The sequence below is a fragment of the Chenopodium album genome, chromosome 13 (genome assembly GCF_948465745.1).
Source record: "Chenopodium album chromosome 13, dcCheAlbu1.1, whole genome shotgun sequence".
NCBI lineage: Eukaryota > Viridiplantae > Streptophyta > Magnoliopsida > Caryophyllales > Amaranthaceae > Chenopodium > Chenopodium album.
In genome coordinates, this window is record NC_137846.1 from 39,189,451 (window position 1) to 39,195,015 (window position 5,565).

General features: G+C 34.7%; 1 long non-coding RNA gene across 3 annotated transcripts; it reads left to right on the forward strand.

Moving 5' to 3' along the window:
• Window positions 1-1,866: 1,866 nt before the first annotated feature.
• On the forward strand, window positions 1,867-5,352 carry LOC145576636 (uncharacterized). Of its 3 annotated transcripts, none has more exons than XR_014098509.1 (5): window positions 1,867-3,368; window positions 3,481-4,260; window positions 4,354-4,790; window positions 4,992-5,055; window positions 5,144-5,352. It is a non-coding gene; the product is annotated as an uncharacterized LOC145576636 (long non-coding RNA). The 3 variants fall into 3 exon arrangements; XR_014098510.1 differs by having other exon boundaries at window positions 1,867-2,929; window positions 3,142-3,368; window positions 3,481-4,790; XR_014098508.1 differs by having other exon boundaries at window positions 3,481-4,790.
• The last annotated feature ends 213 nt before the right edge of the window (window positions 5,353-5,565 follow it).

Sequence of the window (5,565 nt, forward strand, 5' to 3'; positions counted from 1 at the left end):
CATCTTCATTCTAGCTTCCGTCTCCCTATTCTCAACTTCCCTCATCTCGTTATACTTCTCCATCATCTTCATTATCTTCTCTTCCATCAAATTTACCATAGAATGACCCTCATAAAAAGATTCATTAGAAGCATAAGGGGAATCATTTGGTGCCATGTAAGAACAAGAAGATGAAGAGGGAGGATCATACATATAATTAACATGAGCATCATAACATTGGGGAGAAGGGACATAATCAAGCAAATGAGGTTCATCATCAACAATAGGAGAAAAAGAGTTGAAATCACTTGTGTTAGGTTCACATATGTGATCACAAGACAAATCATGGGGATTCATGCCACCAATAAAATTATTATCACATTGAGAATAAAAATTTACATGCCCTATTGCGTACATCCCTTGCAAACCATACATAAATATTCCAAGCATCATGAACCGTTAATGCTCGAAATTCGCCATTAAACATGCTTTCAACTTCATATCTCGTTTGTTCATTCATGCCATGATAACAAATCTCACAAGCCTCCCAAGGATTACAACCATTATAGTTCAAAAACCTTATAAGTCTATGGAAGTAGACATAAAAAGACTCACCATCATATTGAGGAAAAGATAAACATGCCATTTTTCAACAAAAGCAACACAAAGAAAAACCAACAAATAAAATAAAAATTATATACATGCAAAAGGACTAGTCTCAATAAGATAACATAACGGCAATAAAAGCCGCTCCCCGGCAACGGCACCAATTTGACAAGGGAATAAACGCGTCGTCAAATGTCTATCCCTAGATCACATACAATTTATACAACCTAAACAAACCTAATACGAGTATAAGACAAGCATAGGGGTCGCACCACAAGGAAAGAATAAACACCACCAAATGTTATCAACAATTAAGCTAGTCCGGAATAGGAGATAAGTAAACTAAAGTCTAAAGATGCTAAAACAAGAAATAAAACACTAAGGGAAACGATTTAGGTATAGCATTCACTCAAACATAAACAAAGGCATAGAAGTTGAATTAATCATGAACTAAGCATGCATGAGTATCGATATAAGGGGTCTAATCTAGCCACCTTTCAGGGTCAATTGGCTTCTCCTAACATAGCCTCTATGTTCTCACAATAGAACCATATACTAGGAGGTGCAATCAAATAACAATCTATACAAATGAATCTTGCTAGGTCTGCTATCGCATCATCAAGCAATAATTCACCCTCAATGAACTAACAACATGCATTTTGCAAGTAGATTGAAGAACATCAAGCATATAAAGACTTTAATCACAAACAAATCAACTCCAAACCATAAAACATGCTCAAGATCCAACTAAACCACAACCATCCCCTCAATGGGGAAATTACTCACTAATTATGCCAACAACAAGATTAATTAATAAATAACCAAGCATCAACATGATTAACAAGCAATACTAACAACTAAAACAAGAATTAAATAGCAAGATAAAGAGAAAAAAGTAAGGAGATGCTCATTGATTGAAGTTGAAGGTCTACAAAGAGGTTGATTAAGCTTCTTCTTCAAGATCCAAGATCAACAATGGAGAAACCCTCACTTGCTCTCTCTAAATTACTTTAACCTAATCTAAACCTAGAGAGAGAAGCTCTCCTCAAACTAATTAAAAGAGAGAATAATAGTTGTTCCTCTAATTATCCCCCAAAAATGGGTATTTAAACTAAAGTAGAAAAAAAAAAAGAATAATAGAAAATGAGAAATAAAGAGGAAACAAAAGAAAATAAAGAGAAAAGAAATAAGAAAAGGAAAAGGAAAAAAAAAAAAGAATTAAGAAAAGAATATAAAAATAAAGAAAATGAAATAAAAATAAACAAAACAAATCCCACAAATCATCAGACTCTTTTCCTTCTTCTTCGACTTTCTTTGGCTGCTCTTGATTCCACACCAACACCAAACCTCAACATCGCATCATCATCACCACCATTCGATTATCATCAGTAATCGACATACACAAATCACCACCATTCGATCTTCATTAACAACCACATGAGAAGCTCGTGAAATAGTTCAGTCAAACCAAGGGTAGGTTCGACCGAACTTTGGGTTGGTTAGATCGAACCATGGGTGTGTTCGACCACACCTGTAAAGATAAGAAAACATCCCAAGTTCCTAACTATTTTGGCACTTTTAGGCACTTCGACCGAACTTTTCAAAAGTTTGCCCAAACCCGATTGAAATTGGATTTGCTCTGATTTTGGGGGTATTTGCTGCGGCTTTGGCGGTTTGGAATTGCACGATTTGTATGGTGGCAGCAGCGAGGGGTGTGCGATATTGGTGGTGAATTGGTGGGCTGATTTGGTTGTGGTGGCTGTGATTTAATTGGTGAGTGGTAGAGTGCGGGGGTGATTTGGTTGATGCGGGCTAGTAGTACTGCAGCTCATGGTGGAGAAAGTGGACGTTGTGGCGTGGGCTGCAGTTGGTGTCGTCTGGGAGGTGGTCAGGTGGTTGCAGTAGGAACATCGAGGGAGCAGGGGAGATTAAGGGGCTGTAATTCGTGATGAGGATGAGAGGAGCTGGCGGTGTTGCGGGATTGAGGTGAAGAGCTTGAGCTGCGCGTGGTGTTGGTGGCTGCGAACTGGTGGTTGGTGAATGGTGATTGGTATGGAGTGTGGGTTGGTTGTTGATATGGGCTGGTAGTTCTGCAGCTCGTGGTGGTGTTGCTTTGTTTCGGGTTAAAGGATGGAGCAGAGGAGAAGTGTGGAAGGTGTTGCGGGGTAGGTGGAGTGTAAGATGGTGAAGGAGTGGGGTGCATGTTAGAAGGTGGGCAGCACAAAACAACAACTTAAAGCTAAAGTTTGGTCAAGAGTATGCTACACTTGAGCTTTGAACCTTGAACATGAATAACTTGACACTCGAAACTCAATCCGAACGCAAACCTACACACACAAAGAAGGTGGGCAACACAAAACAACAACTTAAAGCTAAAGTTTGGTCAAGAGTATGCTACACTTAAGCTTTGAACCTTGAACATGAATAACTTGACACTCGAACCTCAATCCGAACGCAAACCTACAAACTAGTTATACAATAAAAAATAAAATAAGCCTTTTTTTCCATTTTTTATTTATTGTCTACTATTATGTACTTGTGAATTTTTTTATCCAGTGACGCGTAGAGGTCCAACTATTCTTGCTGACATTTGGAACCAATCCCCGGAAGAAAAGTGGGTTGTCAAATTCAATCGTTATGGACAACCTATTGGTGAAGAAAGTACTCTTTTAGCTAGTTTTATAGGCATCATAGGGAGAAATCCAAAGCTAGCACCACAAGGAAATCCTGGTTGGAGACTGGTTCCAAAGGAATACAAAGATAATTGCATGGATGAGATAAGGGTAATATTTAGAATTACCTTATTCCTCTCTCTTATCTTACTCTTTTTTTTTTTGGTTGTTGTTTTGGAGCACTATTAATTTTTTTTTTTATTGTTATTTTGTTAATTTACAGGTACGCTTTACTTTTCCACGTATTGGGGAACCTTTCATTCTAAAGACTATATGAGAAAGAGTGAAAGATTTTAGAGGAGAATTAAAGGCCGAGTATTATGAGCCAAACAAGCATAATAGGAACCTACTAGTAGAAAACAAGCCTGGTCGTGTACCTATCGATCAATGGCTTAAATTAATTACATATTGGGAACAAGATAAGACTAAGGTATGTTTTTCCTATTTAACTTTATGTCCCTTTAGTGTTGGATTGGAGTAATTTTTTATTTTTATCTTATGTTGTTGTGATTTTAGAAAATATTGTAATGGTTGTTTGTTGGATGTATAAAATGCAGGACTGTTATTAGGTTTAATAAATTTAGTGTACCCATTTTATGAGGAGATGCTATCGAAATTTGTGAAAATCATTCTGCATTGTTACTTGTGTGCTATATAGTAAACTTTACTAATATTCTTACTTGTGAATATGTGTTTTTGATATTCATTAGAGGCGTGCAACTATGAGTAGGAACAACCAACTGAAACAAAAAATGCCTCATTGTTCTAGAAGGAAGGGTTTTGGTCGCAGAAGAGCAGAAAAGGTTTTATAATGAGTTTTTTTAATTTCTTTTTACTTTTGTTTTTACTTAGAAAAATTATCTCATTATAGAATTTTGTTAATGATTTCGGACCATTAATGGTGTGGAGCCTTCTTGTGCACAAATTTATATTGATACTCATAAGGATAGAAAGACAAAGGATAAAAAAAAAAAAGATAGATGAAGAATCAACTAAAGCTGTTGTAAGTGAACCATTTAGAACACTCCTACTTACAATTTTTTTTTTTTTTTTTTTTACATACTATTGCAAAACTGTAAAAGATTTAATAATGTAGGAGTTGATGAAAACAAAACTAGCTGAAATTCTTGGTGGTATTGAACAATCTGAAGGAAGAATTGCATGGTCAGGTGATATATATGATCAAGTTATTAATAAGCCGTAAAAGTATGGCAAATTGCGTGGAGTTGGTTTTGGAGTTAGTTCGTCTATTATAAGGGATAACTCATCAACTAGCCAGTTACGTTTGATTTCTTCAAAAAAAAAGGTGACAATGTGCAATTTGGGAATTTAATTGAGGTGAGAATTAAGGTGATACAAGAAAAACATCAGAAAGAATTGAAAGAAATGCATGAGAAGGCAAAGGAAGACATGAAACAGATGCATGAGAGACAAGAATATTTAGAGGATAATCTCTCTAAGTTAGTTGAATTTCTAACAAATACTCTGCCAAAAAAACCATCATCTGAAGAGGGAGCCAATGTAGATGAATCAGTAAGTTATTTAATCTATCTTACTAATCAAAGATACTTTGTTGGATTGCTTGCCTTTGACCTTGATTAATAATTAGTGTTTACTTAATAAGTTAGATTTGTAGCTTTCATGTTTCAAGTTGTCTCTAATTATTGATAAAAGTAAGTTATCTATTTAAAGATGTTTGAAAATTTGACAAATCTCAATGGCTTAATGATATAGGATGATGACGATTTTACTGGTTAGACGTGACAAATTGATCGACAAATGCTTTTGTTGACATCAGGTAACAAATATTTTATAATAAGTTAAAGTGCATATTCCATCTCTCTAAAGTTGTATCAATATACTTATTTTTGCCTCTTTATATGCAGATGATTATAAATTGGATATAATGAAGTTCGGCTCTCTTTAGGGAATTTTTACATTATCTACACTATTATATACTAAGTAGTTGTTACATTTTTCTTGTTAGAGTATTTGTTTTCATCTACTTATTGGAATTTTTTTTTTCTTTGCACTATTTGAAGTGATATTTGTAAATACTTTGGAACCATGATCTATAATATTTATTTTAATGTTATAATAATTTTGAGTGTGGAAACTTATAATATGCATTTTAATATGAATTTTATGACTTCCATAATATTGATTACAAATACTTGTTACAGATAAATACTAATAATATCAATCCTTCACACTATAATAAAACTAAAAGTATCGATTCTAGTCGCTACAATAAGAACTAAATAGTGTCGATTGCTTTTGATACTATAATTAAGCATTAGTGTTGATT